Here is a 12,500-nt window from a genome sequence, read left to right as displayed (position 1 = left end):
TGTGTGTGTGTGTGTGTGTGTGTGTGTGTGTGTGTGTGTGTGTGTGTGTGTGTGTGTTTGTGTGTGTGTGTGTGTGTGTGTGTGTGTGTGTGTGTGTGTGTGTGTGTGTGTGTGTGTTTGCGGTTGTTTTATTATGTGTGCTTGCACGAGCGAGCATGCGAGTGTGTGCGTGCGCAAGCTCATCAAGTTGTGTCAGAGGCTAATGAAGCATAACTTGTCGTGCATATTCATTATTAAAGAGAGAGAGAGAAAATAAAACAGGCCTGAATGCGTCGCCTTGTTTGATACAGCTTGTGCACTCGTTCGGTTAACCATTCTTTCCCCACATGTAATTACACTAATTTTTACATTTTCACACAATCATACATGGAAGGCGAGAGAGATACGGATACGGATGATTTATTCATTATAGGCCATGGCCCCTAATGAAGGTGTGTGCGAACAATGCATAATATACACAACATAAAGTGCGAAACATATAATAATCAAACGAAAAACAAAAACCAAGCATTAATCAAAAGTAATAGAACACATGAGAAAGTTGCTATTTCTCTAAACTTAAAAGCCTTGTACAGGTACAGAGATAAATTACGAACAACAGTGACATCAGTGCTTGACAACAATAAACTCAACTTAGAGAGAGAGAGAGAGAGAGAGAGAGAGAGAGAGAGAGAGAAGGTTTATTCAGTTAAGGCCATAGCCCCATATGAACAGGGGGTAACAACAAAATTTTGTTTTGGATTGTATGTGTCATTGTAATTGTTAATGCAAACAGTGCAGCATATTCCATAACAAGCTCCAACAAAACTAGTATATAAGTGTCTCTCTTAATTGAAATGCTTTACAAAGAAACAAAGCAAAACGACACATAGTGTTTTCATCCATCGATGATATCAGTAAATATAGTCGAAATGTACACGGATATGCATAATATTTTAGGAATGTGCTGGATTCGTATGTCAGTAAGGACAGGGCATTTCAAAACAAAATGGAAAGGAAGAGAGAGAGAGAGAGAGAGAGAGAGAGAGAGAGAGAGAGAGAGAAGAAGAAGGTTTATTCACATTAGGCCTCAGCCCCTCGTGAAGGGGAATGTGAACAATATCTGAGCTATAATCATGAACATAAGGACTGGATAAGATACACAAATGAATGTTATAAGTCTTTGATCAGATTAAGAGACAGCAATTTATCAATACATAAAGGCTTAAAAAGATAAATAGACACATTTCTAACAACACTATCGTCAGTACAAGATAACAATAAAGTCAGTTTAAAGAGGCAAGGGTGTCGATAATTTTTGGACCGAACATATTTTTCTCTAATAACTTTGAGTGCTTAGCAACTGAGAACAAAATGCACTTCATCTCCAGTGTGAATCCATCCAAGCTGAATCGGAAGCGTAAGCGACACTGAATTGAAGCTGTGTACCTCGTGAATTGAGAGAGCTACCTACCACTTTTTACGGTTTGTTAATCACTTGTCCTCCTGCCTTCATTGTTTGGTCAGTTCCATAACAAAGGAAGCATGACGGGGGAATTTGGGTTAATTGATGACTAACACTCTGGAAACTTAAACAGCCAGCAACATTAATCTGAATGATGAGGTCAAACCCATCATCATCATATTTTTTTTCTAAAAAATATTTTCTATCTTAAAAAAAAAAATTAATTATTAGTATTACAATTAGAAATAATTCCCAGAATTAATTCCAACTGAGAGAAAACAACTAGAGCAAATGGTAACCGCCCCTAAAAAGCAAACCAGCCGGCGCACGACGCTATAAAGCATCGCCGTCAGCCATGCCTTTGACAGACGCTTTTTCTGACTACAGCTAAAGTGCAGTTAGTTAATGGTCGTCATTCTGAAGCATGGGAATAAGATTTGATGACGTTTTACACGAGGCGGGCGAGTTCGGAAAGTACCAAAAACGTTTGGTAGGTTTGATCTGTCTGACAGCCGGTTGTGTGGTCATCCAGAATACGTCACCTGTCATCACCATGGTCATTCCTAAACACAGGTAATACTCTTCGTTGTGACTGTTTTTTGACTCACTTGTGTAAACAAAGTGAATCTATGTTTTAACCCGGTGTTCGGTTGTCTCTCTCTCTCTCTCTCTCTCTCTCTCTCTCTCTCTCTCTGTGCGTGTGTGTGTGTGTGTGTGTGTGTGTGTGTGCGTGTCCGTGGTAAACTTTAACATTGAAATTTTCTCTGCAAATACTTTGTCAGTTGACACCAAATTTGGCATAAAAATAGGAAAAATTCAGTTCTTTCCAGTCATCTTGTATAAAACAATATTGCGCCTCTGGAATGGGCACACAAAAAAATAATGAAGCCTAATTATATGCAAACTGCATTTACTGTTATATTTATATTTTTTGTATTCTCTAAACTTGGCACTTTGATCTGATATTCTGACCCAACAACAAGAGCAGTCATTATTATCATTTTTTGTTCAAACAGGAACTTCTTTTGCTAAGCATGGAAGTTTTATTTATTTTGGAAACATTTTGGTGCAGATAGTAAAAAAGGGAAATTACTCTGTAATTAATGCTAGGGGACTTAATTTGCTTTAAACTGAGAGAAATTTTGAAATTATGCTCAATACATAAAAAGCTTGTGTGTTTTACTCTTGAAGGCCTTGCCTCTCTTATTACTTTTATAAAGAAAGCAACATGCATTGTAAATATAAGCTGTGTAAAGTCAGCTTTTCCTTTGAAAAGTTCTGTTTCAGATTTCTGGCCAGTAACGCGAGCTTGTAGATTTTGGAAGTTTAGAATGTTGAATGGAAGACTCACTATTCAAAAGGAGAGAATACCAAACCCCTGCCATCAATGAAGACAGACTTTGTATAAAGTTTGAATGCGTACCACGCTTTTTTTTCGCTTTTTTTTCTTTTTTTTTTTTTTAAACTGTCCAACTTTTGAATAGGGAAGAAAAAGATCTTTGCCAAAGTTTTACTGTGAAAAATAACAGATGTTTAAAAAACAAAAAACAAAAAAAAAAAAAAAAAAACTCCTGTCCATTAGTTATGAGTTGTTGACTCGTATAATCATCTTTCGAGTGAAGTATTTGTGAGATTACCTCGACAAACTTCATTTATCTATCTATCTGAGACGACTTGTTCATAGATTCGTTTTGTAAATACATATAATTTGCGTATGGCATAGATGCCCAATTGCTTCTGGCTTGAGTGCTGTGGATAATGAAGAATCGATTGCTTGCTGGTAATACATGGATTTTGTTGTTGTTCTTGTTGTTTCCTATGAGAGTATTTCTTAACATCAGATGGTATGGCAATTCTGATTGATTGTTGAAACAATACCATGTGTGCTTAGTGTTTTATGTTAGTTATACGAATAACATCACACTTTCATGTATCCCGATGGGGTTTCCTGAAACAAACAAACAACAACAACAACAAAACCAAAAAAACCAAAAAAAAAACCACCCAACAACCCCCCCCCCCCCAAAAAAAAAAAAAAACAACAACAAAAAAAACAAAAAAACAACAACAACAACAACAAAAACAACGTATTGTCTTGTCTTGTCTCGTCTTGTCGTATCCGCAAATGAACACTGGAGAGGTAGCACTGACGTCAGTATGAAATAATCAGTGAACAGATATTTGTTTGAGCGATGATGCCAGTGATGTAGACTCAGTGAAATACTGTAATGGTTTTTCTCACATGACGTTGTGCGTACACTAGCAGGGAAGCAGTTCATTCGGGTAAAAAGCTTTGATCAACATGTCATGCATCACAAGTGTCTAAAGGTGTGTGTGTGTGTGTGTGTGTTTGTGGTTCGTGTGTGTTCGTTCGTTCTTTAGTTTAGCGTCTTTTCACTATCAGTTATATTAGACGTAAAAAAAAATACAATTAAAATTAAAAAAAAAGGGGTGGGGTTGGGGATGGGGGGTGGGAGTGTGAACTCTTTGAGCTGTATGGATGTAATTTTGAATATTCATATCTATTCGGTAACTCTTTGTAGCACCTTCGCGTATATAATAATTATCTTAACACTTTTCAAAATATATCATTTTCACAGTACCTGGTTTATCAAACACAAATTAATAACACAATCTTTTTTGACCATTTTACTTTGATATATCTGATTAAGTACATACGTCAGTAAATTACAAGTCATGTTAATATGATATAGACATGCTGTCTGAACACCATGTAACTGGCCAACTGTCTTCTGTCCTTCTTGCTGAGGGGGGCTCTGAGAATCCTAACTCAGTGACTATGACGATGGAGTTGACTTTAATGATGTACTGGTTTGCGCGCTTTAATGGAAAGGTTGTATTTGTATTGTATTTGTATTTCTTTTTGCCACAACAGATTTCTCTGTGTGAAATTCGGGCTGCTCTCCCCAGGGAGAGCGCGTCGCTATACTACAGCGCCACCCCTTTTTTTGTATTTTTTCCTGCGTGATGTTATATTTGTTTTTCCTATGGAAGAGGATTTTTCTACAGAATTTTGCCAGGAACAACCCTTTTGTTGCCGTGGGTTCTTTTACTTGCGCTACGTACATGCTGCACACGGGACCTCGGTTTATCGTCTCATCCGAATGACTAGCGTCCAGACAACCACTCAAGGTCTAGTAGAGGGGGAGAAAATATGGGCGGCTGAGCTGTGATTCGAACCAGCGCGCTCAGATTCTCTCGCTTCCTAGGCGGACGCGTTACCTCTTGGCTATCACTCCACAGTGTTCGGAAATTTCACAGCGTTTGTCCATTAATTTGTTCTTCGTAGCGCTGGTCGGAAGAATTGTGCTATGACCTTTTGCTCGTGGCGGTAGTCAGAGCAGTCAGACTCTTGTTCGAGGTGGGAGCTCCTGTGAAATCAGCCGTCTTTAGGTTTTTCAGTTAAAGTTTCTCAAGTAGACGTCGCAGCTTTCGGACTAAAGCCAGTATACGCCACACCACATCTTTCAAAGATTCAAAGAAATTTAACCCTTTTGCCCCTTTTGGGATGTGGAGGATACAATAATAAAACATACTCATTGAATCACACCTTCAGCACAACAATGTCTCCGAAACACGCAAAAACGCACACACACACACACACACACACACACACACACACACACACACACACACACACACACACACACACACACACACATCCGCGCGCGCGCGTGTCCGCGCACACACACACGTGCGCGCGCTAATGATAATGATTTGCAACAAAACAAATTAAACTTCAACATACTGACAAGTATATTCTACATGTAGCTGTAGTTACACACCCTCTCCAAGTTTTAGGAATTTACTGAAGTTGTGTTTTCTTCCAAGCACGAAATAAATTGTATAAACCGAACATTTATCTAATTTATATCTATGTGGTATCATTTCATTTCGATTTTTGGGGGTGGGTGGGGGGTACGGGGGGGGGGGAACATCTGAAATAAAATGAAATTCATCCCCAACAGTTCCCATATTACATTCCCTGCAAATTCTCTGATTTTTGCCTTCTCTTCTTCCTATTTCGTTGATATATTGGTTTATGGTCACTGCAACGAAACTTTATTAAAGGCTATATGTATGTATCTGGAAGTTGTGAGATATATTTTTCTTGGCAAAGCTTATTTTTGATGCTCTTATAGAACAGACAGTTAGTACTATCTTTAAGCGATTTGCTCCATGACTGAGTGTACATATCTTTTAGACTTTGCGTGATAAGTCGACAAAAGAAATCCTTAATATGGAATGTTTGTGAAAACCAAACACAGCCATAACCGCTGTTAATCAAGATATTCTTGATAAAGTTTAGCCACTTTGATGGGAAATATGCACATGAAAATAGCATGTATAAAACAGAACATGCTTTACATTATGGTTTATCAGTTACATCGTTAATCAATCCTGATCAAAAACGCACCATTTTTACTTAACAAGACCTGAAATGGGAAATGTCTCTGTTTCTCCAAGCAATATATTTGACAGTCTGTTTCGGGGTAAATGGAAAAGTGTTTTCAGAAACTTCATTTGCAGTTTTTCTAACACATTAAGATTCTCATATCCCATTATTTCACATCCACAAATGAGAACGGGTAGGCGTCAACCTTTGTCTGATACATGTCTAACAACGTGTTGGAATAGTTCCTGCTTTCTTGCAGTTTGCAGCAACGAAAATATTGCCCTATGTGCGTGGTCATAAAAAAATATGCTATCTTTTTATCTCGAAAGAATGTACCAGTCCTACAATCTGATAGGCAGATGCCTTACCAGCAGTATAACCCAAGACGCTTAGTCAGGCCTTGAGTGCATGCATATATACTTGTACTAATCAGAGTGGATTTCTTCTACAGACTTTTGCCATAGGACAACACTTGTCGCCCTGGGTTCTTTTCCAGTGCACCAAGTGCATGCTGTACACAGTGGTTCGGGTTATCGTCTCATCCGAACGACTGGACGCTCAGTTCGAACTTTCAGTCAAACTTGGGAGAAAAGGCGAGAGCGGGATTCGAACCCAGACCCTCACATTCTCTATACTGGTAGACGATCCTCTTAAACATACTGTCACCATTCTTCTTCCTCCTCCGTCTTCGGGGTCAGCGAGGTTTGCCATGCCATTAACTCACTCAGTACGGCCAGCCCTCTCTTCTCCTCGACACAGACTCCTCGGATGTCCAGTGGGTGTCTGAATGACCCAACCTTTAGCTTCTGTCGTCAGAATTGTGGTATTCTTTGTCCACATTCACCTCTTCAGTATAAGAGCCTTCCACTTGCAATATTTTGATGGTGGTAATTGGGGTGAAACGCTGTTAACGTCGTCTCTTTCGCCGTTCGTATGGAGAGAGTTAACGATCCTCTTAAACATACTGTCACCATTCTTCTTCCTCCTCCGTCTTCGGGGTCAGCGAGGTTTGCCATGCCATTAACACACCTATACACCGCGATGACTGTTTGCAGGTGCAAGATACCAGGCCTCCCGAATGACACGTACAAAGTTCAGAACGAACAACACGCGTGGCTGATCAACCAAACCATCCCCGTGACGCCAGATGGACACTACTCTAAGTGTACCGTGTTTGACGTCACGGTGCCAGAAGCTTGGAGCCACCTTAACAGAACTGAGAAGGCGTGTGAGCAGTGGGTCTATGACAGGTCCACGTTCACGGAAACCCTCACCTCCAGGGTAAGTTCGAATGCTTGGATGATTTATAACCTATTTCGTTTGGCGTCGATATAGGGTAGGTATACCTCGTGCCTCCAGTGTTCAGCCCTGTTCTACCCACCACTCGGCTTATATCACAGATTGACATCAGTTTACATTTGGGCCAACAGCAAAGTGAGAGCTGTATTATCAGTGGTTTCTCCAGTCAATGGGAAACCATTTACAGCTTAGTCTTTTGTGAAGGACTATGACTCTCAAACTAGGAGGCAAAATTGCACTGGCTCCTAGTGCTGCAGCCTTGTGGGCTAGTTGGCCTTAGCTTTGGGAACCATCCCAACGCCGACTGTCCTAAAAACCCTCTTGGCCGAGAGAGCGGGGATGTACTTGGGCAAGACACTCTCCACTATAATCAAATTCTAGCCCAAATAGTCGGAACAGCAGTTGCCTCCTCTGCTGTTCTGATGGTCATAGTCGGACACGACTGACTATCATACATATATACCCACCATGAACACCAAGCATCTACATTCAAAGCCGCTTCATCTATTCACCAGTCGGTAACATAGTGAGACAATCTTCATCCAGGGTCAGCAGCGGTTGAAAGATCATCTTCAACCAGCAGTAAAGCCCTGTAGACACAGAGTTAATATTTTCACTTGGTGACGTTGTACACGGAGCTCCATAGTCATGTCCACCAAAGCCAAACACTGACACGAACACTGACATCAGTTTGTTTGACAGGCCACAGCCATTTTCAGCTGGGGTCCTTTTTCGACGCCAGAGAGAGAGAGAGAGAGAGAGAGAGAGAGAGAGAGAGAGAGAGAGAGAGAGAGAGAGTATCAGTATCAGTATCAGTATCAGTAGCTCAAGGAGGCGTCACTGCGTTCGGGCAAATCCATATACGCTACACACCATCTGCCAAGCAAATGCCTGACCAGCAGCGTAACCCAACGCGCTTAGTCAGGCCTTGAGAGAGAGAGAGAGAGAGAGAGAGAGAGAGAGAGAGAGAGAGAGAGAGAGAGAGAGAGAGAGAGAGAGAGAGAGAGAGAGAGAGAGAATCTTTAGATCTTTTAAGGCGAATATGGTCTTGAGTAGATCGTTTCATAGGTGTTTTTTTTAATACCCAACTATGCCCAAAAGGCAAATTAAAGTAAAATAATATTGTTGTTGCATATATATATATATATATATATATATATATATATGAAAGACTGCAACTCATTTTCTCTCTGTCACACACACACACACACACACACACACACACACACACACACACACACACACACACATATATATATATATATATATATATATATATATATATATATATATATATATATAACAGAGAGAAAATGAGTTGCAGTCTTTCTTGAGTACGCAACTATGCCAGGAATGCAAAATGGTATAAAGTGAAGTGAAATGACATTGCTGTTGTATAGATAACAGTGAGAAAGTGTGGAGCTGGAGTCAACGAACGCAGTCGAAGGGAAAAGAAGAAAGAGAAGAAGATGGAGATGACGAAGAAGAAGAAGGCCTTAAGGAGAAGAGGAAGGAGGAGGAGGAGGAGGAGTAGGAGGAAGAGTAGGAGGAGGAGAAGAAGAACAACAACAAGGAAGACGAGTTGAGGATGATACATTTCACAGAACTGCTGTTGTTGCATGGTTTGTCAACAGCTGAACCTGGTCTGTGACAAGAAGATGTACCGATCCCACACCAGCATGATGATTTTTGCTGGAAAGTTCGTGGGCGCTTTTCTAACAAGCGTCAGTGGAGACCAGTAAGTTGGTATATATAGATGTGTGTGTGTGTGTGTGGGGGGGGGGGGGGGGGGGGGGGGCGCACGCACGCGCCCATGTGTGGAGGGCTCGAGGGCAGCACCATCATGTCTTAAGTATGGCGTTCCACATGGGTCAGTGTCGATGAGTTTCAGTTTCAGTTTCAGTAGCTCAAGGAGGCGTCACTGCGTTCGGACAAATCTATATACGCTACACCACATCTGCCAAGCAGATGCCTGACCAGCAGCGTAACCCAACGCGCTTAGTCAGGCCTTGAGAAAAAAAAAGAAAAAAAGAAGAAAAATGCACAAAAAAGACCCACTACTACTACTACTCCTACTAATATGAAGTCAACTATAAGCATACAACCCCCCAAAAAAAACAACAACAACAACAACAAAACCCAACCTAACTAACTAAATAATAATAATTAAAAATAAATAAATAAATATAATAATGATAATAATAATAATAATAATAAGAAGAAGAAGAAGAAGAAGAAGAAGACAATAATGATAAATAAGCAAATAAATGTAAAAAAAATGCAGACACACATTCACACATACACACACATATGCATAACAGATATGCACCAAACATGCAGTTTCACAGATATGAAAGCACAGTCAAATACACATAAACGTACATGAGCCCCAACACACACACACACACACACACACACACACACACACACACACACACACACACACACACATATATATATAGAATCTGGTTATTGAAGAGTGGGAGAGACTGCCATTCTCGAACTGGCCTGTCAGTTCACAACTGACCTTGCGCCAGAAGAACCACTCGGTCTATAGTCTCTTTAGACTGAAGGATGCTTACCACTGATACAGAAAATGGCATTCCGTACTTTTTGTTCTGTCAATCTGTGTTCTTTTGTCGTATCGTATCGTATCGTATCGTATCGTATCGTATCGTATCGTATCGTATCGTATCGTATCGAATCGAATCGTATCGTATCGTATCGTATCGTATCGTATCGTATCGTATCGTATCGAATCGAATCGAATCGAATCGAATCGAATCGAATCGAATCGAATCGTATCGTATCGTATCGTATCGTATCGTATCGTATCGTATCGAATCGTATCGTATCGTATCGTATCGTATCGTATCGTATCGTATCGTATCGTATCGTATCGTATCGTATCGTATCGTATCGTATCGAATCGTGCCGTGTTCTGTCATATCGTGTCACGTTACTTAATTGATGACGATATCACTTCATGCTGGTGATTATGATGATGACAGCACAACAACAACAACAACAACAACAACAACAATCATACATCAACATCATCATCAAGACAACCGTACTGGTTTCAGTTTCAGTAGCTCAAGGAGGCCTCACTGCGTTCGGACAAAACCATATACGCTACACCACATCTGCCAAGCAGATGCCTGACCAGCAGCGTAACCCAACGCGCTTAGTCAGGCCTTGAGAAAGAAAAAAAAAAAGAAAAAAAAAGGGGGGGAATAAATAATAGATAAGCTTACATAAATAAATAAATAATAATTATAATATAGAAAAAGGTAGTAGTGATAATAATAATAATAATAATAATAATAATAAATATATATATATATACAAAAAAAAAAGACAAAAAAAAGACAGCAATGATGATAAATAAGCAAATAAATGCAAAACATGAAGACACACACACACACACACCACACCCACACATGCATACCAAAACCGTACTGGATGGGCATTTAATGTTGTTGTTGTTGTTGTTGTTGCTTTTGTTGCTGTTGCTGCTGCTGCTGATGTCCATTTGATGAAACTGAATGTCTTTGTGTGTTTTGCTTCTTTGCTTATTCGAGGAACAAACAATTTAAACACTCTTTCTTTCAGTCTCGGCCGTCGTCGTGTGTACGCCGCCATGTTGTTGGCGTTGCTGGCCACTGTGATGGGGATGGTGTTCGTGACGTCACTGCCGGCCTTGATGGCGCTGCGGTTTCTGGCAGGGGGGACAACCACTGGCAGCTACCTCTGCTGCTATGTCATCTGTGCGTTAATGAAGTCGTGGAAAGGAATGTGTGTGTGTGTGTGTGTGTGTGTGTGTGTGTGTGTGTGTGTGTGTGTGTGTGTGTTTGTGTGTGTGTGTGTGTGTGTGTGTGTGCGAGTGTTTGTGAGTGTGTGTGTGTGTGTGTGTGTGTGTGCGAGTGCGTGTGTGTGTGTGTGTTTGTATGTACGTCGTATATATGTATGTATGTGTGTCTGTGTGTCTGTGCGTGGGTGGGCTAGGGGGCGGGGTTGGGGGGGGGGGAGGAGCCGGAGGGGTATGTGTCACAGGAAAGGGAAAGCAATTAAACAAAAAATCGAATGAAACAAAAACTTAATAGCTGCCCATGATTTCGTGACATGAAATCATTACGGCATGTTCATCTCTCTCTCTCTCTTATTTGTTCTGTTGTTTGACCTTGAATTCCAACTCCCTCCTCTCTCTCTCTTGACCAAAGTGTACATCTCTCTTTCTTTGTATCACTCAGTTCAGATCCACAGTTTTGGTTATCTTCGTTTCATCCGCGAATGTGACAGATTGTTACAAAGGTAGATCAACAGTTTCACTCCCTTTTTTTTCTTTTTTTTTTTATTCCATTCTTTTTGTTTCTCTCTTTTTTTTTCTTTTCAATTCCTTCTCCCTATTCATTCTCTCTCTTTCCCTGTCTGTCTTTTTCTCTCTCTCTCTCTATCTGTCTCTACCTGGCTGTCTGTCTGTCTGTATGTATGTATGTATGCATGCATGTATGTATGTATGTATGTATGCATGTATGTATGTCAGTCTGTCTGTCTGTCTGTCTCTCTGTCTGTCTCTCTTCTGTTCTGTACTGCTCAGTTCTCTGTCTCTCTGTCACGCACGCACACGCACGTAGGCCTAGGCATGCACACACACACACCCACAGACACACAGACACAGACACAGACACACAGACACAGACACACACACACACACACACACACACACACACACACACACACACACACACACACACACACACACACATACACACACACACACACTCACACACACACAATCTTAACAATCAGACGCACTTTGATACAACTCTAATTGTCGATACACTACTTGTGTAGATCCACTCCTTATCTTCCTACAAATGTGCTCAAATGGCATCAAGCATGAAGGACAAGCAGCTTATCTATCAGTGTTCGCCAATTAATGTAATTTGTGTTCAGACGTACTTGGAATCTTTGGCATTTCAGAAGTGTTCTGCTTGCTCTCTCTTGTCTGTCTGTCACTTTTTCTGTCTTTTTGTCTGTCTGTCTCTGTCGCTGCCTGCCTGTCTGTTTTTTTTTTTTTTCTCTCTCTCTCTCATGGACGTATACGTATATCTGATCACGAACACACCCTACTTCACTCTCTCTCTCTCACACACATACACACGCACGCACGCGCGCGCGCGCGTACACACACACACACACACACACGCACACACACACACGCACACACACACACACACACACACACTCTCTCTCTCTTTATTTTTGTAACCCAGGGCTGGGTAAAAAAAAACCCACCACAACCCATTCTTGTTATTATACTTATTTCAATATCCT

The 12,500-nt window shown here is 40.8% G+C and overlaps 1 pseudogene across 1 annotated transcript in view; it reads left to right on the top strand.

Moving 5' to 3' along the window:
* The first annotated feature begins 1,895 nt into the window (after positions 1-1,895).
* Positions 1,896-12,500, top strand: part of LOC143297641 (organic cation transporter protein-like) — a 29,469-nt pseudogene continuing 18,864 nt past the window's right edge. The window contains exons 1-4 of the transcript XR_013057298.1: positions 1,896-2,017; positions 6,917-7,142; positions 8,795-8,898; positions 10,776-10,930. The product of XR_013057298.1 is annotated as an organic cation transporter protein-like (transcript). The remainder of the gene's footprint in view (positions 2,018-6,916; positions 7,143-8,794; positions 8,899-10,775; positions 10,931-12,500) is intronic.

The sequence above is a fragment of the Babylonia areolata genome, chromosome 23, assembly GCF_041734735.1.
Source record: "Babylonia areolata isolate BAREFJ2019XMU chromosome 23, ASM4173473v1, whole genome shotgun sequence".
NCBI lineage: Eukaryota > Metazoa > Mollusca > Gastropoda > Neogastropoda > Buccinidae > Babylonia > Babylonia areolata.
This window is presented reverse-complemented; position numbering and strand designations above follow the sequence as displayed.